General features: G+C 44.6%; 1 long non-coding RNA gene across 1 annotated transcript in view; it reads left to right on the top strand.

The window, feature by feature from the left end:
- Nucleotides 1-1537: 1537 nt before the first annotated feature.
- The window catches only part of LOC146864173 (uncharacterized), a 41305-nt gene continuing 19266 nt past the window's right edge, over nucleotides 1538-23576 (top strand). The window contains exon 1 of the long non-coding RNA XR_014970064.1: nucleotides 1538-1930. This is a non-coding gene — a long non-coding RNA (uncharacterized LOC146864173). The remainder of the gene's footprint in view (nucleotides 1931-23576) is intronic.

The following is a 23576-nucleotide window of genomic DNA, read 5'->3' as shown; positions in this document are numbered from 1 at the left end:
AGTAAGAGTCTCTCAACATGTCCATACACTCTGCTTTCTTTTAAACTCTTTTTAACCACAGTAGTCTATGCTCACTCATGGCTTACTGTCCACTTATAGTTTTGCAGATATTACTCAATGTGTTCCTTTACATGTATTGTAGCCTATTAACAAGGCAGAGTGATGGTATTATCCATGCTGCCAGATTAAGAAGCACAGCCATTAATGGCATTGGAAGAACATGGTGGTTCTAACTGTTCGGTTGATCAAGAAGAATTGCACATTTCTCTTGTCTAAAATTGGGATATGCATCTTAATAGTATGCAGTACAACTGTGTCATTAAATATCCAATTTGAAATTCACAGTAGCATAACATTTTCCAAAAACAATTAAACTACACATAGAATATACATGGAAAAATAAAAGATGAGTGGTTGTGGATGGTGCTTATGTCAAGAAAATTATATTAAACAAGCACAGTTCTTTAGAACTGGTGCACAGGTGAGCAAACAGTCATGTGACACAAAGTACACAAAGCAAACAGAAAGGAGCACTCTCCTACCTATGTGTACTCATTTCCCTTTTGTATTTATTGCAGGAGCTTTTCCTCTTAAAATTGGGTATGTGACCTCTCTCGTAGCAGAGGATGGCAGAACAAGCCTCAGCTTCAAGTACTCTCCTGTGGAAAAGAAAACATGCTTACTTACCTTGTGTAACATGTCTGAAGCAAAAGGGTTTTGAACATACTAGAGAAAAACGACGTTTTCATTGCCTTGGAGACAACCCATAGACAACTTGTAAATGTACACTTTGTCTGCCTTCACCTGTTAAGCATCCTCGTTCACTAACCTGTATCTGATGAGTGTAGTAGGGGTTTGGAGAACGGAGGAATACCAAATAACATTTATGGCAAGATGGTTTTCTGTGAACATTTACTAGTGTTGTGTTTGTATCTTTCTTGCAATTTGAAAGGTTGGAGTTTAGTCAAAGGAACCTTTCTTGGATGTTGGGAGCACTTATTATAAATCTTACAAAGCGTTTTGCAGACACTGAAACTTTACAATTTTTGAGGTAGGGACAACATGCAAAGTCACCCTTAGAAACATATTACCTAATTTGCTAAAATTCTCGTGTTCAGGTTTTAACCATGAGGTTTAAAGATGTAGCATGTCCCCAGAAAAGAGGTATTTGGCAATGTAGAGCCTTTACTGTATACATCTTCCAGCCCTGCCATCCTAGGTATGACTGCCGCCTCGCTGCTCAGCACGCTGTTCTTTTAACTAGCTCTTATTCTGCTTATTTTTTAAAAAAACTTTTAGAATTGACTCTCTTATTTTAAATTGTTTGTTCAATCTGAATCGACTTGCTTGGCACATGCACTGGATAAGGCCGAGCGCTAGAATAGCGCGTGCCGCCATTATGGCGGTCACACCGGTCCCCAGGGGCTAGTAGAAGGTGGGAGCAATCCCACCTCCTGTGTGGGTCCCATAGGCGGGGTACGGAGGGGCGTGAACCGGAAGCACTTTAGTGCTTCCGGTTCACTAGGGTACCCAACTTTGGGGGGTATGACCAGTTTACTCCAGCCTGGCCTGTGCCTCCCCTTAAAAGGGGGGTGCGGGGAGCAGAACAGTCTCTTGTTCTTTGCTCCCCGCAGGCACAGCACCCGGGCCACCAGCGGCCCGTAATTTGTTTACCCTCTTTTGTTTCCTCTACAGGTTTGTGGTCTCGTAGCTGTGGAGCCGGCAACTGGTCTCGGCAGCGGGGGAGTGGCGGAGGAGCTTTTGGAACTCGAGCGGACAACAGCAAACGGAGAAGGATTCCAGCCGGAAGCCCCGCGGCATGGTGGGCAGCCTTGTCAACGTGGGAGCACCGTTCGTCGCGGCGGCCCCTGGTGGCACACCATTTTGCCCTGCTGAAGGTTGCAGTGGGCGCAGGGGCGAGGGATAGTTCGTAAGATCGCCTGGCATGTTTTGCGCATTTTTTCACGCTAGCTTTGTAGCGATCGGTGGGCGCATATGAATGCTCCCTCTCCAGCCGCGTTTTATTTGTTGCTATGCCTGTTTTCGCGCCGTGGTTGGGTCCTTCAACTAATTTTCTTTACTTGATTTGGTATGCCTAAATGGGTAGGGTTCTCATCCTAATGGTTGGTGGAATCTGTGAGGGCCTGCCTGTGATGATTGCGCTCCCTCGTCCACGTCTTTAATAATGGCATCCAGCAGAGGCGCAACTAGAGCCAAATTTCAGGGGGGAGGCTAAGAAAAAATGTCGGGGGGCTGAATCTTTAAGCAATAGGCAAAGTGGAGCTGCAGGGGCTCTTAGAAGGGGTGAAACAACAGCGAGGCCTCATTAACATGTAAATGGTCTTTTAAAGACCTGTGAAGTGCTCGGTGCGGCTGTGTGTGTTCCCGGGAAGCTGTCTCATCCTGGGCTGCCACACACGATGGGGGGGGCCTGAAGCCCTTTAAGTCCAATGGGTGTTGCGTGCCTGGCATCCAGTCAACTACATTCCTTTTAGTTGTTGCTCAAATATAAGCGCTTGTCTGTGAGAACGTGTATAATGCTCCAGTTTGTGTCTGAGTCTCAGGAACTGGCCATGCTAGAAATTTTTCAGTAATGGCAGCGAGTGGAATCGGTCAAGACACAGAAAGCAACGTTTTTTCCGTAATTGTTTGTTGTGTGCTTGTATATAAGGAGCCGTTCAAAAGAAAGATCTTCAAAACAAAGAAAGTCAAAGTGTTATTGCCTTTTGTAGTGGTAATCTTCGAGTAGTTGATTGTGCGTATGAAACCATGGCCCCTCATTTACAAAGCAGACTCTAGTGCCCCCAGGGTTGGGCAGTTTGTGGACTCCCTGGCACGGAATTGCATTAGGAGCTAGTCTAGCGAGAGAACGTGGCACATCCGGCAGAGCTGCAGATTGCGGAGCTGGGGTTCCGTGTTGGAGCCCCAGCTTTAAAAAGCACACTTCTTAACACTAGGTGGCGCTGCGGCTCAAGTTTCCGAAGTTTAACTTAACGAAGAAATATCTTGTATAATGTAATTGCTGTGAAGTTGAGAACTTTGGATGGTTGTCTGATTAGGGGCATAAACTGGATTGTTCAATGTCCTTAACGCAGTTGCAAACAGTACCATTTAGGTACTTCTATTATTTGTTGCCAAGTTTCAGTGCAAGTTGTAATTAACAAGCATGTGTAATACAATCGGTCTCGCCTTTGAGACCTTACATGTATTTAGCTATACCGAGGCTTCGTTTTTTCCCGTGGTTCAGCGCTTGGGAGAGGAAACCTCCTTTTTGTGTTATGGCTGGGCAGCCATACGACAGCGTGAGCATATTGTACATTAGTGGAAACTTTAGCCCGTGTGTTTCGAGGCAGATGTGGTAGTGCGCCTGGTCATCTAGTCAATTGTGGGTGGCTGCTGCAGACCCGTGACTAGATGCAGCCCGTAGCATGCGGGGACTGTGAAGGAATAAACGTGAAATATTTGAATAGGAATTGTTAATTATGTTTCCCTTTGTAACCTCTAGTAAAGCATTTAGTAATTAACATCTGATGCCAGTGTACTTGTGTTCCTGGCATATAGGTCAGTCGTGTGGTTTTGTTCTTCGTGCCAAATAAACTAGCAGTGTTTTCCCCTCAGTGCACTTCCACTAACTGCTGTGATGTCTGGGTCGCAAAACCAGTTCGTTGCTACCGCCCTCACATAACACGTTTTACCATGCGTCCCTCTGGTACAAGCTAGTGCTGTGTGCCAGCATTGCCGCCAGTGTGGTGGTATTTTGCAAGTGATAGTGTTGCTCAAAAGTAGGGGTTTAATTTTGTATTAGCCTGCCTCTGTGTAACATGGGAGGTTATCATCGGGCAGCTATTCATCGGGCGTAATGTCAGTTTTGTGATCGCATTGTTAGCTATTATGAAATTTCACTGAAAGTTTGATTCAATGGGGTTTCACTTTTTTTAAAAGCCTGACTCTATGTAATTACTGACGCTCTGTATGTGTATGCGTGCCAAGCCTGCGACCAGAGACTTGTCATGTGGTTTTTATGACTCGGAAATTAAATTTGGGTAGCAGCAGAGCTCTGAAAAGTTTTTATGTTTTAACTTCTTTAAATATGATTCTGTACTAGAATGAAAGATGGCATGCTAGAACTGTTTTGATATCAAAAGCAATTTTAGCTGTGGACACTAAATGGCATGCGTGCCTTTGCTGCATGCCAGTGCTGTGGGCCAGCACCGCCCCCAGTATTGTGGTATTTTTGCACGTGATAGTGTGCCCATGTAGGCCATAGGGCTGCCATTTGTCGGGTGCAACAGCAGTTTTTTGAGATCACCTCAATGGCTGCTTTGAAACTTCACAGAAAGTTTAATTTGAAAGGGGTTCACTTTTGTTGTAATGGCCTACCTCTGTAATTACTGACACGCTGTATGTATGCCCATAATCGGTTTTCATCGGGCAACCATTTGTCGGGGGTAACATCAGTGTTGAGATCGCTTCAATAGCGGTTTAGAAACTTCACAGAAAGTTTAATTTCAAAGGGGTTCAGTTTTTTAGTAGCCTGCCTCTGTACTTACTGACGCGCTGTAAGTATGCCCATAGTGGGTTACAATTGGGCAGCCATTTATCGGGGGTAACATCGGTGTTGAGATCACTGCAATAGCTGCTTAGAAACTTCACAGAAAGTTTGATCTAAAAAGGGATTTCACTTGTTTAAGAGCCTGCCTCCGGGTAATTACTGATGCGCTATATGTATACGTGGACCAGGCCCTCGAGCAAAGATTTGTTCATGTGGTCAGGGGGTGTCTACACCTTGTTTGAAGGAGTTAGACAGGAGGTCGTGTAATCTACCGGTGCCTAACAAATATGAATGTGTCCTCATATAATGCTATAAAGCAATGCTAAAGTGCTTCCAATACCATGTCTTATTTCAGCTAGGCTATATTTCAAATACGCTCTGAGCCCAGATCTTGTGATCTGGCCCCAATTGTGCAGTGGGCACGAGTGGGTCTCAGCTTGTCATGGCTAGATTTCAAGGCCACCAGCTAACGCAACTGGTGCTACACTAGTGCTCTCATTGAAAAGTCTTATTTCAATGTCCCGCAGGTTATGCAACTGATACTACGATAGCACTCTCATTTGGAAGTGTGAGGGACTGGTACTAGGCTTAGCACTCTCTAAGTCTCTCTGAAAATCTGATGTTCTTCAGGTAATACAGCTGGATATGCTAGGTGCTCTTACTTGGATTTTTGATTACACTCTTCCTCACTTAATGGAACTGGTGCTATGCTAGGCGCTCTCATTGAAAGTCTGATTTCAATGTTCCTTACGTAATGCAACTGGTGCTATGCTAGGCGTTTTTAATTTAATTGGAAGTTTGATTTCAATAGAAAAGTGCAGAGTGTGTGTCAGACGCTCTCATTGAAAGTCACACACAATGTTCCCTATCTAGGCTAATCTAAAGGGTCAGAATTGAAAGTCTGATTTCAATGTTCCACAAGTAAATGTACCAGGTGCTATGCTAGGCGCTCTTATTTGGTAATATGATTTTCAATGTGCCTCACCTAATGCAAATGGCACAGTGTAGGCTATGCTAAGTGGTCAGAACTGAAAGTCTGATTTCTATGTTCTTCAGGTAAATATAACCGGTGCTATGCTAGGCGCTCCTAATTAATAATATGATTTTCAATGTTCCTTCACTTAATGCAAATGGCGCTATGCTGGGCGCTCTCATGGAAAATCACATGCAACGCTCCTTATGTCAATGTAAAGTTTTAAAAGCCCTGCTTCAAGTCAGCCAGCGAGGTATATATATATATACGGTATATTACCCGTTATTCTTGTAGTTCCACAAACAAAGCCTTGCGAATGCGAACATATCCCTGCTTGTTAAAACGTGTAGACAGGCTGGTTAGCTCTCTCAAATTGCTAGCCACAATTTTGAGCTAGAACTTGCTCGTGGAGTAAGAATGTGTCTGGTCAATATGACGCGCGAGGAACGCGATGCTGCGCATTTATGAAGGGTCCAATAGTTTGCCACGGGATGGTCATTGACGTTTTTTCCAGAGTAAAAGCATGACTGCTTACTATGGGCATTACATCAAGACATTCCAAGCCAGGGTGAGGTCACGTCAATATACTCCAAGTCTTTGATGTCAGTCTCGCAAGGCACCTGCCTCGGTCAATTATGTACAGTATTGGTACTGTAATTTCACTACACCCCAGGCCTTAGACCTTCAAGAGTTCCATAGGCACGCGTGGGGGGTTACAAATGTGAATTAGGAATCTGTCAGGTAGCCATAAGCACTCGGGTGCTGTTACAAGTATGAATAGGAATTAGGAGTCTGTTGTCAAGTAGCATATATGCACCCATCACGTGGACGTATATGCATTGGAAGCTGGTTATGTCACACTATATCTCTGCACCTGTGTGCTGGTGCATGTTCACCAGATATGCCTGTGGTTTGTCACACAGTACCTATGCACCCTTGTGCTCATACACTCGTGATCACTTATGTATTGTATCACACAGTATTTTGGCACCCTTGGGCCGGAACGCTTAGGCATTAGTATGTCTGTGTCGTGCCACATGGTACCTATGTGCCCCCTTTTGTACTTGTGTGATCAAGCTTTATTTACCTGGGGTTTGTCACCCCCACCCCCCTTGTGCTCATACACTGATATTATTAGGTATTGTGTAACAGTTCCTCGGCGCCCTTGTGCCCGAACACTTATGCAGTGGATGTCCGTGTTTCGTGTCACGGTATCTACGCTTGGGCGCATTCCGGCATTAGATGGCTAGGTCATATCATACAATACCTGCGCACCCTGTGCTTTTACAGGGGGAGACCTTTTCACACTAGATACATATGCGGTGGCACACAGTACCTATGCAGCCGTTTTGCTTGCGCATTCCATGTCCGCGTTGTCACACCATACCTCTGCAACCTGGGCTGAGGGTAGGAAAAAGCGTAAGGGACCAAGAAGGTATCTCTTATCCAAAGGCTAGGAGCACTAACCATCTGTGTTTTTAGGTTCCTTTATGTATGGTGGATCCATGAAGGTGACGCCTGGGAAGTGACCCATACCGCAATGACGGCGAGCTGTCAGGGCGACTTCTGCTACGTGGCGATGGGTTACGCTTCACTATCTTTCAGTTAAAGAGTCATGGGTTTTCGCCATCAAAGACACTGGTTTGGTTTCAGCTGACTTGCTGTAGCCCATTGGTTCTGTTTCACGTGACTTGCAAGTTTCTTTACCCTGTGACTCAGGGAGAAATTTGCATCATTACACTGTTACATAGTATCATGTACAGTAGGGAGGTTTTAGCCTGTCAGTAGGGCAATACACAGACGGATGTGCTATTTTCATGTTTGCTTGCAGTTTCACTAGGCCAAGGTGCGTAATTTGGGAATGAGAGTATAGTTTCATGGACATGCACCTAGGGGGTAACAACCCGACTCGCCTGGGGCGAAGAGTTTTTAGTTGAGTCCAGTCCAGGGACAGAAGAGTGACAGGTTTTGCCAATCCAAGATGCAGTTTTGGATTCAGCTGACTTGCTGTAGCCCATTGTGTCTGTTTCATATGAATTGCAAGTTTCTCTAACCTGTGACTCAGGGAAAGTTTTGCATCAGTATACTGTTACATAGTATCATGTGCAGTAGTGTACATTTTAGCCTGTCAGTGGGGCAATACATTGACGGATGTTCTATTTTCATTTTTCCTGCAGTTTCAAGAGGCCAGGGTGCGTAAGTCAGGAACAAGAATAGAGTTTCAGGGACAGGGCAGACGGCACGCAGAGCCATGCAGGGGACTGGGGAGCTACGCTGGAAATAGAAAGTAAGGGACCACCAGCAGCCCGGATCTTGCTCCTGGGGGGTAATGACCCGGCTCGCCTGGGACAAAGGGTTAGTTGAGTCCAGGGGTGGGCGAGTAACAGGGCATGACCTTCCTAGTGGGCTGAGGGGGAGGACAGATAGTCGGGCAACTATGCTGTCCTGTGGCGGTAAGGTCATGATTGGTAAGCATAGTCTTCGGTCCTTAGCGGTCAGAACCATGTAACTCCAGGGGCAGTGACAGCTGGTAGGTAGGCTGTCAGGGTGCGGGGCCGGGGAAGACACTCTTCCCAGTGGGCCTGTGGCCACCCTCGCATGTGCAGGCGCATCAGGGCGCAAGTATGCAGAATTTTGCAGCCCCTGTTTATGGAGTTTAAGGCACAGGGCGTAGGGGGGGCCCGGGGGAGAATATCCGTCCGATAAGCTGTACCCCCTGCGCAAGCACAAGCCTACTCCGGCAGAGTAAATTGTAGTTTGTTGGGATTCTAGAGGCTGCCAGTCATTGCCCTTGCCGTAGGCTCTAGAGGGGACACACAGAAAGTGAATATATGCATTGTTAGATTTACGGTAGGAGTGTCGTGTGTATTAGCGTTTAAGTTTAGCGACGTTACATCATCTGTCTAACAATGTATCCGGACTTTCTGCGTAATTATACATAATGTGAATAAATAATGTTTTTTAATTTTGTAATAAATACGGCCGGGGGGTTACTCCCCCTAATCCAAAAAGTAAAGTTGGTGTGGTCTTATTAATTGTCTTGAAGGAGGGAGGGAAACCCTATCCGTACAAGGGCTGCGGGTACAAAAGGTAAATAGGGGTCTCGGGAAGTACCAGGCCATATGCGCTCGGCACCTTCTCTTCCGGTGTCAGGCAAATTACTCCGGATACACTCTTTACGAGGAACCAATTATTGCCAAAGGCAAGCCCATCTGCAGCCAACCGGGGCCAGGGGCCAGACATTGTGCTCAAATATTAAGCTATTCCCCCAGTTGAGTTGAAACGCTTGTGTGCCAGCAAATATATGCTTGAAACTGCTACTCGCTCTAAATGTATTAATCTCAGTATCATGAAGCATGGAGAGCTCCTCCCTGAACTTACTCTCAGGCCTCCCTGCCCGGACAAACTCAACAGGCAAAACAACTTCATAAGTAAAGATCCCTCTACACTTCTCTGTCATGGGTGGACTGAACTAACAGTCACTTACCTAAAAACTCGCTCCTTGGTAAAACACCAACTAGAAATATTCCAGCTTCTGGACTCAGACAAACCGGTTATACCTTTTCTCACCGAAACTTGGGTCTCTGAAGAGTCTACCCCAGACATATTAGCAGCACTCCCTAGTAACTATAACATTTTTCAGCTTATAGGGACCCGGGAAAGTAGTGGGAGGGGTTGTAGCTATAGTTCATCAGAAGCTAGAGTTTACTTCTCTTACTGCGCTGGGCATGCCGTCAGTCGACTGCTTAATCTTAAAACTTGATTCCCCATGCACCCCCTTGATCTGCGTACTAAATTACAGAGCCCCCTATCACATACCATCATTTCTCCAACAACTGGGTGAAAAAATCTCCCACCTAGTCATCAATTACGCCAAAATCCTAATAATTGGGGACTTCAATTACTGGGGTAATGATAGAATGGGTGGCACTAACTCTGTCGAATTGACTGACTTATTTACTGGGCTGAACTATGTCCAGCATGTAACAGCTCCCACTCACATCAAAGGCCACATCCTTGACCAAGTTGGGACATCCAACTTGACGGTCTCCAATTTAAGGATCTACCCTTGCACCTGGTCTGACCATTATTTGATCAAATTCTCCCTCACCAACCTGCACTTAGCTAAGCCCCTCACTAAGGAAAGCCATATGGCAAGAAATTGGAGACATTTCAACATCGGAAACGTCTGTCACTTGCTAGCTACTACAGACCCACCTGAAGAGCTTCTGATTAATAAACATGAAGAAAGCATCAAATTGTGGCTAGAGACCACCAGTGATAGCTTCGCACTTCTTAAGAAAGTCAAAATAGTGAGACACTACGATGCCCAATGTTGGTTTTCTAAAGATTTAAAACTTAAAAAACTTGCTCAACGCCAAGCAGAACGTGACTGGAGATGAAATTACTCTATATCTAACTTATCTTAAACAGTACAAAAATGCCATCTTACAAACTAAGGCAGCCAACTTCTCCAACAAGATATTGAGCTCAACCAACAAACCTAAGGAAATCTTTGCTATTGTTGCCGAGCTATCCAAACTGGATAGAGTCACAGCGAAATCTGTCCACACTTAAGCATTATGTGACTCACTCAATCCTCATTTTATTGAAACAATTATCACCATCAAGTCTAGTTTACCTGCTAATGCCCCCTGCCCCTAAAGCTCAACCATCTATGCTCAGGAACTCTCACTCTCCCTCCTATCACCAGGGAAGCCTTCTCAAACCTACTATGGAAAGTTGGACCTGGCTCTCCAACGGATTTCTGCTCTCCATATACATTAAGGCAAGCCTTCCTCAGATGTCCAGACCCCCCTCTTGCGCTTCTGAACAACTCCCTCACTCAGGCCACTTTCCCTAATGTATTCAAAGAAGCAGAAATTGTTCCTATCTTGAAGAAATCAGGGGCAGACCCTTTAGCTCTTACAAACTATCAGCCCATTTCCTTACTCTCCTTTCTAGCCAAGGTCCAGAAAGCTCATGTGGCAAATTGCCTCACCTAATTTATTTAACGATCCACTATCTTGAGCCCCACCATGCAGGTTTCTGCCCCACCCATTCTACAGAGGCTGTCATTTTGATGGTCCTGGACGAACTAAGGAAAAGGGCCGACAAGGGCACCAGGCAGGCCCTGGTACTTCTCGATCTCTCTGCAGCATTCGAGTCGGTCGACCATGAACTTCTGGCTGACCGTGTCAGTACGCTGGGATACAGGGCCTGGCTCTTAATTGGCTCACATCCTCTCTAGAGGATCACTCTCAAGCAGTACGCCTCACCCAATTCTCCTCCCCCAGGGTTAAATTGACATGTGGGGTGCCACAGGGTTCCTCCCTCTCACGGCACCTTTTTAACTTGTACCTACTCCCCCTTATTCACTCCCTAGGCAAAAGTAAGGTTTGCACCTTCAACTATGCTGGCAATCTCCAATTGATCTTTGACATTGACATTGACAATCCAGCCGCCTCCGTTTCTAACTTCCAATCCACCATGCAACATATAAGCAGCCGGATGAACAGCAACCACCTGAAACTAAACCCAGACAAAACAGAACTGATCCTAATTGGTGGGCCATCAAACCCCTGCAATTCTAACTTCTGGCTTACTGAAACATCACAATTGACAGTGACCTGTCTATGAAATCTCAGATTAGGATGGGGGTTTCTTCCTGTTTCTTTCAGCTTTCAAAGATCAGAAAGATCAGCAGATTCCTTATGACTGAAGCCAAGACCCAAGTAGTATTGGCTTTAGTCATCTCTCATATTGATTATGCCAACACACTCTTCTTTGGTATATCAATCAAACTACAATTGGTGCAAAATCAGGCTCCCAGACTTATCCACCACAAGCCTAAATGGCACCATGTCACCCCGTTGATGAAAGACTACACTGGCTCTCGGTAGTCAAACACAGTGCATTTCAGCTGGGATGCATCATCTTTGAAGCACTTCATGGCAAATCCCCAGTGTTTGTATCTTCTCTGGTACAGCGAAACTCCCCTTCTCGGGAGATTAGGTTTTCCAACTAATTTTTCTAGCTATCCCATCTTTTAAACGCAGAAAACTGGGTGGACTAAGATTCACTGTCTTTGCCCCTAAATTTTGGAACTCTGTCCCTCTGGATATCAGATCGTTGACATCGTATTCTCAATATAGGAAACATCTAAAGACCTGGCTGGTCCGCCAGGCGCATAAATGAATCTTTTAGCTGTAGTGTCCCTTGGATTCCAGCGCCATGAAACTTTAGGGTGTATGGTGCTTTAGAAGTATCTTTAGCATAACATTGCCCCACTAAAGTTTTTTTCACACACATAATTATACTAAAGGACCAATTATGATCTCATCCGGAAGGGCTACGAATTGGATTTGGGTTTGCCGATTCGCACTCTTGTTTCTGACTGAATTGTACACAGTTCCCAGCAATCGATTACGATGCCTGAAAACCGGCAGGGCTGTCTGAATCGATTCCAAAAGGCAATTCAGACAGGTCGCTTCTTTTGGAGCCGAATCGTACAGCTCTATGGACTCGGTTTTCAAGCGAGTGATTCCGATGACCAATTCGGATAGCCGTTCCGATTTAATTTCTCCGGAAGAAATCCGATGCCAGAATCTGTCTTTGGGGGATCTTAGCAGGCCCCCATTCACCCGAGGCCCTCCAAATCGGGTCCATGGGGGTAACCAAGGGACCCTCCCTTTCCAACCATGCACAGTGTGGCAGGCACCATGGGGTGCCTGCTACAGGGTGCAAGGTTTTTCCCAGCCACCCCCTTCAATTGGAGTCTGTGTTCTCGTTCGAAACACAGGCTCCCATTAATGTCAATGACAAATCAGACCAAATGGTATCAAGAAGCATCCGGATACATCCAAATCGCTCATTCAGACTAACCCGATCTAAGTCGTCCGGAAAGCATTCAGGGACCAAATCGATAGGAATGCTTTCCGGATGAGAACGTAATTGGCCCCTAAGTCTGAAGGAAAGTGTTACGATTGGGATAGACAATCAGCTTTTACTTTAATAGCCTCCATCTTGGGTCAAATTTGGTCTCACCCTCTTTCCAGTGCAGTGGGTAATGTTTTTATTGTTTTACATTAACTCCTCAACCCTATATCCTGTTGTATTTATTTGTATACAAAAACAACAATTGATGGACAGAATGCAGAACATTGTCATACATTCACCCCAGTACAGAGATCTGGGCCTAAATCCATCGTTTTTTTGCTCACCATGCCATTCCAGTTTGGACCCAGCCATATGCAAATCAGTCTTGACCCTGCGTCCAAAAGGAACAGTCCAGCCCAAGCTGCCAGGCCAGGTCCTCCCTTGACTGGAAGCAAGCATCCTAGGACCGGTTTAAGGCTTTCAGCCCTCATCAGCCAGGATAGATTGACTCCAGTGGCATGGAGAGCACGGGACCCACGTCTGGGCATACCCGTCCCACTTGGGGTGACAAATGCAAAAACAACAATTGATGGACAGAATGCAGAACAATGTTATACATTCACCACTGTACAGAGATCTTGGCCTAAATCCATCATTTTTTTGCTCACCTTGCCATTCCAGTTTGGGCCCAGCCATATGCAAATCAGTCTTGACCCTGCGCCCAATGGGAACAGTCCAGCCCAAACTGCCAGGCCAGTGCTCCCTGGACTGGAAACAAGAATCCTAGGACCAGTTTCGGGCTTTCAGTCTTCATCAGCCAGGATAGCTTGACTCCAGAGGCAATTGTTCCTTTTGCCCAGATGTGGGTCCCGTGCTCACTACACCACTGGATTCAAGCTAGCCTGGCTGATGAAGGGTGTTGCCCTGAAACCGGTCCCAGGATGCTTGTTTCCGGTCCAGGGAGGACCTGGCTTGTCAGTTTGGGCTGGACTGTTCCCACAAGGAACAGGGCCATGACTGATTTGCATATGGCTAGGTCCAATCTGGGGTGGTGTGGTGAGCAAAAGAATGATGGATTAAACCCAGATCAGTGTGACTGGGGGTGAATGTCTGCATTGTCCAGCATTCCGTCCATCAATTGTTTCTTTTGCATATATCGCCCTAAGTGTGAAGGGTATGCCAAGACTTGGTCCCGTGCTCACTACAGCACTGGATTCAAGCTAGCCTGGCTGATGAATGGTGATGCCCTGAAACCGGTCCCAGGATGTTTGTTTCCGGTCCAGGGAGGACCTGGCTTGGCAGTTCGGGCTGGACTGTTCCCACAAGGAACAGGGTCAAGACTGATTTGCATAGGCTGGGTCCAATCTGGGGTGGTGTGGTGAGCAAAAGAAGGATGGATTTAACCCAGATCCTTGTGACTGAGGGTGAATGTCTGCATTGTCCAGCATTCTGTCCATCAATTGTTTCTTTTGCATATTTATTTGTATATCCTTTTGATTAATTCATGTTTCTCTTTTTAGGGTTTTAAAATTTTGATTTCTTTAGTACTCAACAGTAATCCTGTTTTTGTGTTTTTACGTCTTGTTGCACAAATACCAAATACATTTCTCCCTGAGGAAATCCTTGCTGCTTCTAGCAACCTACTAATGGTAAACCAGATAGTCCTCACATAATCCAGTTCACCTATAGTGAAACTGATTGTTTGGTCTTTATGAAAGGTCAGTTTCAGCTCACATTAAGCTTTTGGTTAAGGGTGTGTGAAACCGCATAACCTTTTCCCGAGAAATTTCATGAAATTCAACACAAAATTCACAAAATTACGTTTTTGTTGCAAAATGTGTGTTTCTTGTATCTTGTGTCACTTTTTTACCCGAGTGTGCTCCTCGTGTAAAACTAAGACTCAGGAGACACCGAAAGGAGACTGATTGGAGCAGAAAACGTTTCTCAGTTTGAAATTTTTTCTACAAGCCACTCTTGTGCTGGTATCATGCGAGACATTTCTATGGGAGGTACACGCTTTGGTAAAAATGTTATTGAAAATCATGTTTGTTATTGACTTTCACATATCTCAAACTTGGGAATTTCTCTGATGTCACCGGCATAATTAATAGTCTACCTGTGATCTTTCCCTCCTTGAGTTTAGTTAAAGAGGTTTGCTACAGACTATCCCATGGGAGTCAGTCAGCGTGATATAGAGAGATAATGATTATCTAGCTAAAGGGACATTGATCTATGTCATCACTATGATGTATGCAGTCACAGAACTAAAGGAAGCTGGATGGCATTAGTATTGTGCAAAGCATTCTAAAACATTTGTCCCCTTATATTGAAACCAGACCATAGTTTTATTAAACCCCAAATCCCTGCTCCTTATTAGACTAGTTCATTGGCTTTTTCTTCCAAATGAGAAAAAAAGCTGGTCTATAAATTACAACTTCAAAGACAGCACATGCACACATAGGAATTAAAAGTTTGGGAAGTTTGTGATGAATGGCATGAGAATATTCTTCAGTCCTAAGGATCTTTTGTTTTATTATTGTTGCATGTAGATGTTACAAAATTACTTTGATAGAACATCTGATAGATGTTTTGTCCCATACATTTGCACTTTTCAAGGAAACATGTAATTAGTTTCTCAGGAATATTACTATGACTGGGTGTCACAAGAAATGGGTAGTTCCAATATGTCAGTGCAGAGCTATTGCAAACTACATGCCATGTGTTATCTTGGTGACACTTTGAAAGGCTTTGTTATGTACTTCATTGTACAGTGAGAGGACTCAGCTTTAAGTTCCAAGTTCAGAAATCGCTGAGAGCAGACTTCATTCCTTGGACAGCCAGGCCAAGCGGACTGTCGAGGAAATGCAAGACCTGCTCATATTTAACACCAACAAAGTTGAAGGCATTTCTCAGCAGGATCTGAAAATGGAAAACGTGTATAATTTAGGGCATCCAAGAGTGCTAGCGGTTCCGGCACCGATCTATTCTGGCTCTTTTGAAGTAAAGCGTTTAGTGACCTGTTAAACCTGGATGCGGAGAGAGTAAGATAACTTCTCAGCAGCAACGGCCGCTGTAGGTAAGAACGGTGAGGAAGTGGGGCACGCTGTGGGGGACATTGAGAGACGACCACAAGGGAAAATGTAATAAGTAATCAAAATCCCCTCAGCCAGCCCCACCACTCCTACTTGCAACAGCCGCGCTGCTTCTCAGTGGTGCATTTTGGTTGTTCCACAGACCTTAGAAATGTCATACTGAAACTGGTGACATGGTGATATCTACCATAGCAATGGCAGAATGGAGCAAGTACTACCGAAGGCTGTATTATGGGGGAAGAAAATGATGGTGGGTAATTCACAACTCCTGTTCATTCGAGACTTACATTTTGAATCTTTGCCTTAGAAGTAAAGACTTCTCTGGTGGTGAATGATCTCTTGGTGTGAGAGCATTTTCATGTGTGATTAGAGGTGGACAAATGGGGTGTTAGTTACTCTGTGTGATAGACTTGGCCCTTCTGTGATTCTCTTCAGATGGGCTGCATTGAAGTCACTTTCAAGGTAGCACAAGGGTTATGTTTAAACAGTTCACTTACATGATTTCTTTTTCTTTCTCACTGTGCTTTCTCCCTTTTCCTGTCAGGCACACAGAATCAATAGTTGAAGAATTCTAATTTCATGAGCTTGTAATTGACAGTTATATGGTTTGATTTTATTTGAGTGTCGGGGGGGATGATGTATTAGACCTGTAAGCCTAAGGGTGGTCTTCCTCCAGACTCTTAGCTTTACTGCTCCATTTTTGCAGATTTTATGTTGGATTTAGAACTCTGCACATTTTACCACTGATAATCAGTGCTAAAGTGCTTGTGCTCTCTCATCTAAACATAGTAGAATAAACCAATTTTGCATATATTACATTTACTTGTAAGTTCCTAGTACATTGGTACTTCCTGTGCCTAAGTCCTGTACATTAATTGCTACTTGTGGGCCTGCAGCACTTATTTCGCCACACACTTAAGTAGCCCCTTAAATGGCCTCCTGATCAGAGCCTCAGGGACAGAAAAAGCTCCAACCACCTTGAGCCACCACCTGGACTCTGTCTGCTGTGAGGCCTACTCCTCAAGTGGTGCCAACCCAGTCCTGGGCCTTTGGAACTGGTCCTGAAGGTGCTCTGCCAGTCCAGCTATGGTCCTCTGGACAGAGTGGATGCAGCACAATGCAAATCCTCACAGCTCTGCTTCGGAACCCATGCAACTTGACACATCATCGATGCAGGTCTTCATCCCGCAGTCTCCTTAGAACCACTACTACATACCGCATCATCTGTGCAGGCCTTCACATCACAAGCTCCTCATCGATGTCATCCTTGTCAATGACGCAGGACTTAACATCACAGCCCCGAAGCGTCTACAGAATGCAGGTGCGTAACACATCTTCAACATAGATTTTGCATCACAAGTCCATCATGGATGGCATCCTCAATGATGACACACAACTCCACATCACAGCCCCATAGCTCCTCAGAACTGCAGCTGTGTGACGCATCCTCAATGTAGGATATCGCAATGCTCTGCAACCAGGATTTAAGGTACTTTGTTCAGAGGCCCTAACTTGGTCCCTGTACCCGGCCCGTGCTTCATTGCGGTCAGCCTGAAATTGTGACTTTGTCCCAGTCCTGTACAACCAGATCATCACAGTTGGTGCTTTGTGGTTCTAGGCACTATTTTCACTAACGTGTTTAAAAATATCTCTGGTTCTACTGATTCGATTTTTGTGGTGTTGTTCTCAAATGATTTATTACATTTCACTTTAATTTTATAACTTGATGTGAGATTTTTCTTTGTGTTGTGTTTTCACTTTATTACTGTTTGAAGTGCTGCCTAAATACTTTACACATTGCCTCTAAGTTAAGCCTGTCTGCTTTGTGCCAAGGTACCAGATGGTTAAGCACAGGTTAATTTGGTTTGCTTGTGACTTCACCCTGACAGAAATTGTGGTTGCTACTTGAGGTTTTCAACCCCCTCTCCTCGATCAGTAACCTCATTTCCAATAGTGTTTTCCTATAAGAAAGTTATCAGAACTCTTAACTCTACTGTACTTTGTTGAAGAAACACGTTTAAACCATAATTGTGTACAAATAAATAAAGCTGATTAAATCGATTCTTGTGTTCTCCAAAAGTGTGATTACAAATCTAGTGGGATTGAAAAGCTGAGTGAAGCATCTGAGTTTACTTCCTTTCGTGAAAATCAAACCGGAAACAATTAAAGTAACAAGGGGCACAGAAAGGGTTATGTGACTGTCGACATCTGGCCACTGGATATACTTCTCTAATGAGAAAAAAGTCTTAACAACTTGTTGGAAGCTATAAATAGAAACATCCAAATAGGCTAGAGACCTCTAAAACTTAAAAAGTGACCGAATTGCCTGTCTTCAGAATCTTTGTCCAGTGTCTGTTTACATGAGGAAAAATCATTAGCTGATTCAAGCTTGTTCTAACTGTATAACATTAATAAAAATAAAAATGTAGGAAGTTATCTGTCTAAATTGCTTTAATCAGGATCGCACAACCAGTAAAAATTAAAAGAATGAAACATGGAATATTGTGTGCAATTGACACTACCAAAGATTGTACCCAAGTTAATATTGTGCAAGGAGTTTCAGATTTTTTCTACATCACTGTTTTAGTGTGTAACTATCCCATGGTATCCCAGCACCTCGAGACCCTCACGGGTGAGTAGCGCGCTTACAATTCTCCTGACTGACTGATTGATTGATTGGTGTTGCTCATTCCGCAAAAAATAATGATACTTTGCAGGCAGGGGCATAACACAGGCCCCCGCAGCCCCTGCAGTGGGGGGACCCCCACACTCCAGGGGCCCCCTCCGCGGCCGCACAGCCAGCAACCACACTTAGCACTCCGCACAACCGGTCCGATCTGTCTCTGATGCTGGGAGTTACGTTACGCTCGCAGTAGTTACACACGCGGTGGCCTCCCCATACATTGAATGGTGCAGGACTGGAATGGTGCGCAGCCGCATATGCGCAGTCTTCATCCTAATGCGAGGCTAGTAATTCTCATGCGCATGCCTCTTTGCGCAAATAAAAGTGCGCGTGGGGGTGAGGCAGCTGAGAGGGACCGTGCAGCCCAGGACGGACTGGTGCGGCCTTAATTTAATTATTGTCCGGTGTTCTGCCACCCGCTCGCGGCCTTGCGCCTACCACTGAAGCTGCAGGCCAAGGCTCATGTCAAGGTGAGTCAGTCTGTTGCCTATACTTCCTCACGTTTCAAATATTTCCTCCACTCCACCGCCATCAGCATGGGCTGGGAGTGCCGCTTTCATTTTTGTGGCATGTTGGTACTATTCGAGGCTCGCAAACACTGTATCCTTTTCTACAGTGCATATTCTTTTCTAATACCAGCTACGAAGACCCGGTGAACATATATTGTTTTTCTTTGAACTCCTTTCATTGTTTGGTTATATATGGTTATATATGCCTCATCATTTTTAGACAAATCCTGTTATTTGTTTTGCTTTAGTTTCTAACTGAACTGTTTTTTACATTTTGAATGAATAATGGCCTTGCTCAGAGGTCTCAAAGTTCCCAGGTCAGAGACCAACAACTACTTTTAAACCTTTCAGGTGAAAGAAAACTACTAATTTGTGTATCTTAAAACCTTAAACTTTCCACTTTTGGAACAAGTGGCTGTACTGCCGTCTTGTGGACAATACCATAAAATACTCCATTGAAGCATTTTGTGAAGTAGCAAACCCACGTTCCCAGTGCCCCGTACACTCGTCTGCTCCTTTTACAAAGCTGGCCAGTTGAGGAAACCATGTGGGGGCAGTTCTGTGGTGAAAGCTGAGGGCTTTTTGTGCATAAAGGGAGCCGAGTAATGGAACAATGAGACGTTTCTGAACACTTGAGGGCTTTGCACACTCGTATGTCCAGGTCTTTGAGTTTCCTTTGTCTGGAGGGATTCTTCTAAAACCAAAGCGAAAAAAGGAGAATATATCCCCAGCACCTGTCCTGGAACTGATGTCCAACAAGGGGTAAATTTAGAAATCTTGTGGGGGTTCCTCAAGTGCGGACATTGCTTAATTTGTAAAAAAAAAAACGTAAGTGCAGGGGCCCTTCTCAGGAGGCCACTACAGCCAGCACCACCCATTGCCCCAGAAAGCGCTGCCAATGACTGTACCATCAGAACCAACCATCACACTCCTACAAGTGTGATAATTCAGACTAATCCAGGCCACCCAAAGCTATATGAGCGACATGTATTTTTCTTTTTTAATGGATATTGACTTATTAAACACTGTTGTTGTGCTCATCTCATAATTGGACAGATAGTGCACCATGTGGTGGACTATCACTAGAACCAGTGCTGACAATTAATTGCCAGTGCCGAGCACAAGAAACCACCGGGTCAAATTAAGCACTGAGCGTAGTAGAAGAATCTGTGATGCTGGTATCCGCCACTTCAAAGAGTCTTAGCCAAAAGCACGATTACACAGAGTCAGCAGGGATGCCTCATAGAAAGCAGTCCACTTGAGTGGAGTAATGAAGGAATCTACCCGCCATATCAGAATTCTAACCCTGCCAGCCAGAGGCTACTGCTGCGTAGATGACACTGATTCCTGACAAAGAGCAGAGCCCTCCGTGTAGAGTACTCAGACTATTCTCATGTTTAGGTTGTAAACTCTTTTTTCTGCTCTTTGGAAGCAAGAACTCTCAAGATGCTGATAGTTGGACATAGCTCTAACTTATGTGGAATTCATTATATATTAATATAATACTAATACTAATATTAAAGCATATTAAAAATGTATTACATTAAAGTAAACATTCATATTTAATTAAATAAATATTAGTTATATGGCATAATAAATTATACAATTTGAATTATATGGAATTCTTTAAGGGTGAAGGAAAGTTGAGCCCAGAATACTCCATCCTCTTTACTAGGACAGTTAGTTGTCTTGTTGAACTGGTATAGCGTGACAAGGCCATTTCACAGTTTTCAAGATCACTGGTTGCTTTTAACCCAATAATAAACTTTCCCTGTGCGGTAGCTCCTAAGAGGGCAAGATGCTCATTAGACCTTAAACATATACCTAGCCTGCTTTGTTTGGAATTTAATGCTTAGTACGGGCTGGAGAGCTGAGAGCCAGAGGTTTCATGGTGACCTGGGTGGTTTCAGAGCTCTGCTGTGAGACCGTATCCTGCTGAGTAGTTGAAAGACACTCCAAGCAGCCCAGATGGACAGGGAGGCGCCCCTGGAAGACATGCTGCCAGTGGCCCTCCGAGGTGCATCCTGAGGGCCCCACGAAGTACGACTGTACATAAGGAGGTTGATTTGCATTAGGGCCCAGTCTCGTGGACCACACTGTTCTGGGTGTCTGAGCGTTTGTCCTTGGCAGTTGGTGCATGGTTGCACTAATTATGCCAGAGTTTCCATTTATTAATTTAAAGATAACCAGCGAGAGAATAGATTATTGAAACTTGAACGTCTATGAGGTTGGTCTGCAGGAAGACCTGTCACGACACGTTTAGGGTGCAGCTTTCTAGGGAAGATGCGAACTGTTCAGCGACCATTTAAGACTGGGGAGGTATTTTCTCCCGAGTGGGTGTTCTCAAAAGCTGCTGAGCTGGTAGTGTTTCAAAAGTAGGGTCACATCGCAGTCGTCCCATAACAAGAGAACACCTTGAGGGTGGCTTTTCCAGTGCTGCATAATTATCTGAAGATGGTTGGGGATTATTACTTAGAAGTTACTCTCCGGCAACAGCAGAGCGCCTAGACGTCCTTGGGCATTCGAGCACTATACAAATTTTCAAATAACACATCTAGAAGTTGGAAGGCAAGCACTTTCTCCAGAATGTTCCCCTGGAAACATGATTATAGACCTACGGTTATAGTTGTCCAGAGATCTTACGGCTCTGCTAATGTACCGAAATCCTGACATGACATTCACTTCTGTTACAGTGCGACACCTTGCTCTTCCAATGTACCTCATTCTCGACCTGTACAATCATCAATTCCAATAATGTCTTGAAAGGCAAGGTTTGGAAAGCTAAAACAATTATTTTTAGTAAAATAAAGAACAAACGATCAGATGCACAAAACTTGTTTGGAGGTTGCAAACGGCCCAATTCACAGAATAAGGCCATTTGCAACTGCAACAAAGCATTTTCATTTATAAAAAAATTCAAATTGCTATTAATTAACTTGCTACAGAATCGCAGTGGTATGTATTAATGTTTTGCGACTGAATTACAGTCACAAAACTTTAATTTTTTACTGACACTTCGAAGGAGGTGGTAACCATTCACAAATAGGAAGGGGGCTGCGAGCGACCTCTTGGACCCTTCCCGTTTAAAAATGTTTAACAAAATATTTTTTTTGAACAGAACTGGCAGTGGTACCACGTGCCACTGCTTATTCTTAAACAAGTACTGGCAAATCCAGTAGATCTCCGCAATGCAAGAGCTATTGGTTTTGCCAATATGTTTTAGCCCTGTTGAACACCAGCTTGGCAGCTGTTCAGCATGGCTATAAGATAGTTAGTGTCGTAATGCAGAGTGTCGTGGAGTAGAGTGGGCTGTTATGGAGTTGCGTAGAATCATGGAGTGGTGTAGAGTAGAGTTGAGTGGAGTGTCAAGGAGTTGCATAGGGTGAACTGGCATAGTGTTGTGGAGTGTCATGGAGGTAGTAGAGTGTTGTAGATTGGAAGGGTGTAGAGTGTATTAGAGTGTCATATAGTTGAGTATTGTAGAGTGAAGCAGTGTGTCATAGAGTGTAGTGGCATAGAGTGTTGTGGAGTGGTGAAAAGCAGAGTGGAGTGGCATAGAGTGTGTTGCGTAGAGTGGAGTACAGTGTTATAGAGTAGTGTGGTGTGGACGTGGAGTAGATTGTTGTAGAGTAGAGTGGCATAGAGAGGAGTAGTGTAGTAGAATGAAATGGCATAGAGTGGAGTAGTGTAGTGTGGAGCGGCATAGAGTGTTTGAGTGGAGTGGCATGGAGTGTAGTGGCGTAGACTGGACTGTACTGTAGAATATAGTGGAGTAAAATGGCATGAAGTGGAGTAGAGGGAGTAGCATAGAGTGTCATAGAGTGGAGAAGTGCCTCAGAGTGGCTTAGAGTGGATTAGAGCAGCATATAGTGGAGAGTTGTAGAGTGGATTAGAGTGGCTTAGAATGAAGTGGCATAAAGTACAGTGGTGGAGAGTAGACTGGCTTAGAGTGAAGTAGCTTAGAGTGCATTGGTTTTTATCAAAGTGGCATACAGTACATTGGCGTAGAGTGGTGTAGAGTGATGCAGTGTAGAGTGGTGCAGAATAGAGTAGAGTGGAGTGGTGCAGAGTAGACTGCAGTACGTAGAGTCCAATGGTGTAGAGTGGAATGGCGCATGTAGTGTCAGAGTGACAGAGTGGAGAAGAGCGTCAAAGAGTGGAGTGTTACAGAGTGGAGCAAAGTGGCCTAGAGTGAACTGGTATTAAGTACAGTGGTGCAGTGTAGATTGGCATAGACTGGATTGGTTTTGAGTAAAGTGGTATAGACTGTATTGACGCAGAGTGCATTGGTGCAATGGCGTAGAGTAGAGTGACGCAGATTAGAGTGGTGCAGAGTGGTAAAAAGTAGACTGCAGTGGAGTAGAGTGCAGTGGCATAGAGTAGAGTGGCGTAGAGTTCGAGCCATCAGCGCAGTAGTTGTAGTGCGCAGCTGCAGCAGGGGTGCACCAGTTGCCTCATATCAGTTCTGCGGCCAGGCGGTCTGCCTCATAAATTAAATGGTGCGCTTCTGAGCCTCTCAGTAGTGAAGATGGGTTGGCCATCTGTCCTGTTCAGCATCCCAGCATCATTGTCTTTGTTGTAGCACATTCTGATGACCAAGTTATAGATAGAGTTACACAACAATAGGAGCAGCAATTACATGTTATGTTACGTTATTTATGTTTATATACTGCATTCTATGGAAAATATGGCCCACGGCCCAAATGCCATGTCTGTGCTTATTTAGATGTAAGCAAAATGTTCTATTTAATGTGTTGTGTTGGAAGTTTGTGTGTGTTCCATGCTATTGAAAAGTGCTCTTCGGGGCCACATTGCAGCCAGCTGAATAGTATATCTGCGCTATGTGAGGTGTATGCAAGGTCTGTCCAGAGCATTCTGTTCGATGCTT

This window comes from Triturus cristatus, chromosome 2_1 (genome assembly GCF_964204655.1).
Source record: "Triturus cristatus chromosome 2_1, aTriCri1.1, whole genome shotgun sequence".
Lineage (NCBI taxonomy): Eukaryota > Metazoa > Chordata > Amphibia > Caudata > Salamandridae > Triturus > Triturus cristatus.
The sequence above is the reverse complement of the archived record's forward strand: the minus strand, read 5'-3'. Positions and strand labels throughout refer to the sequence as shown.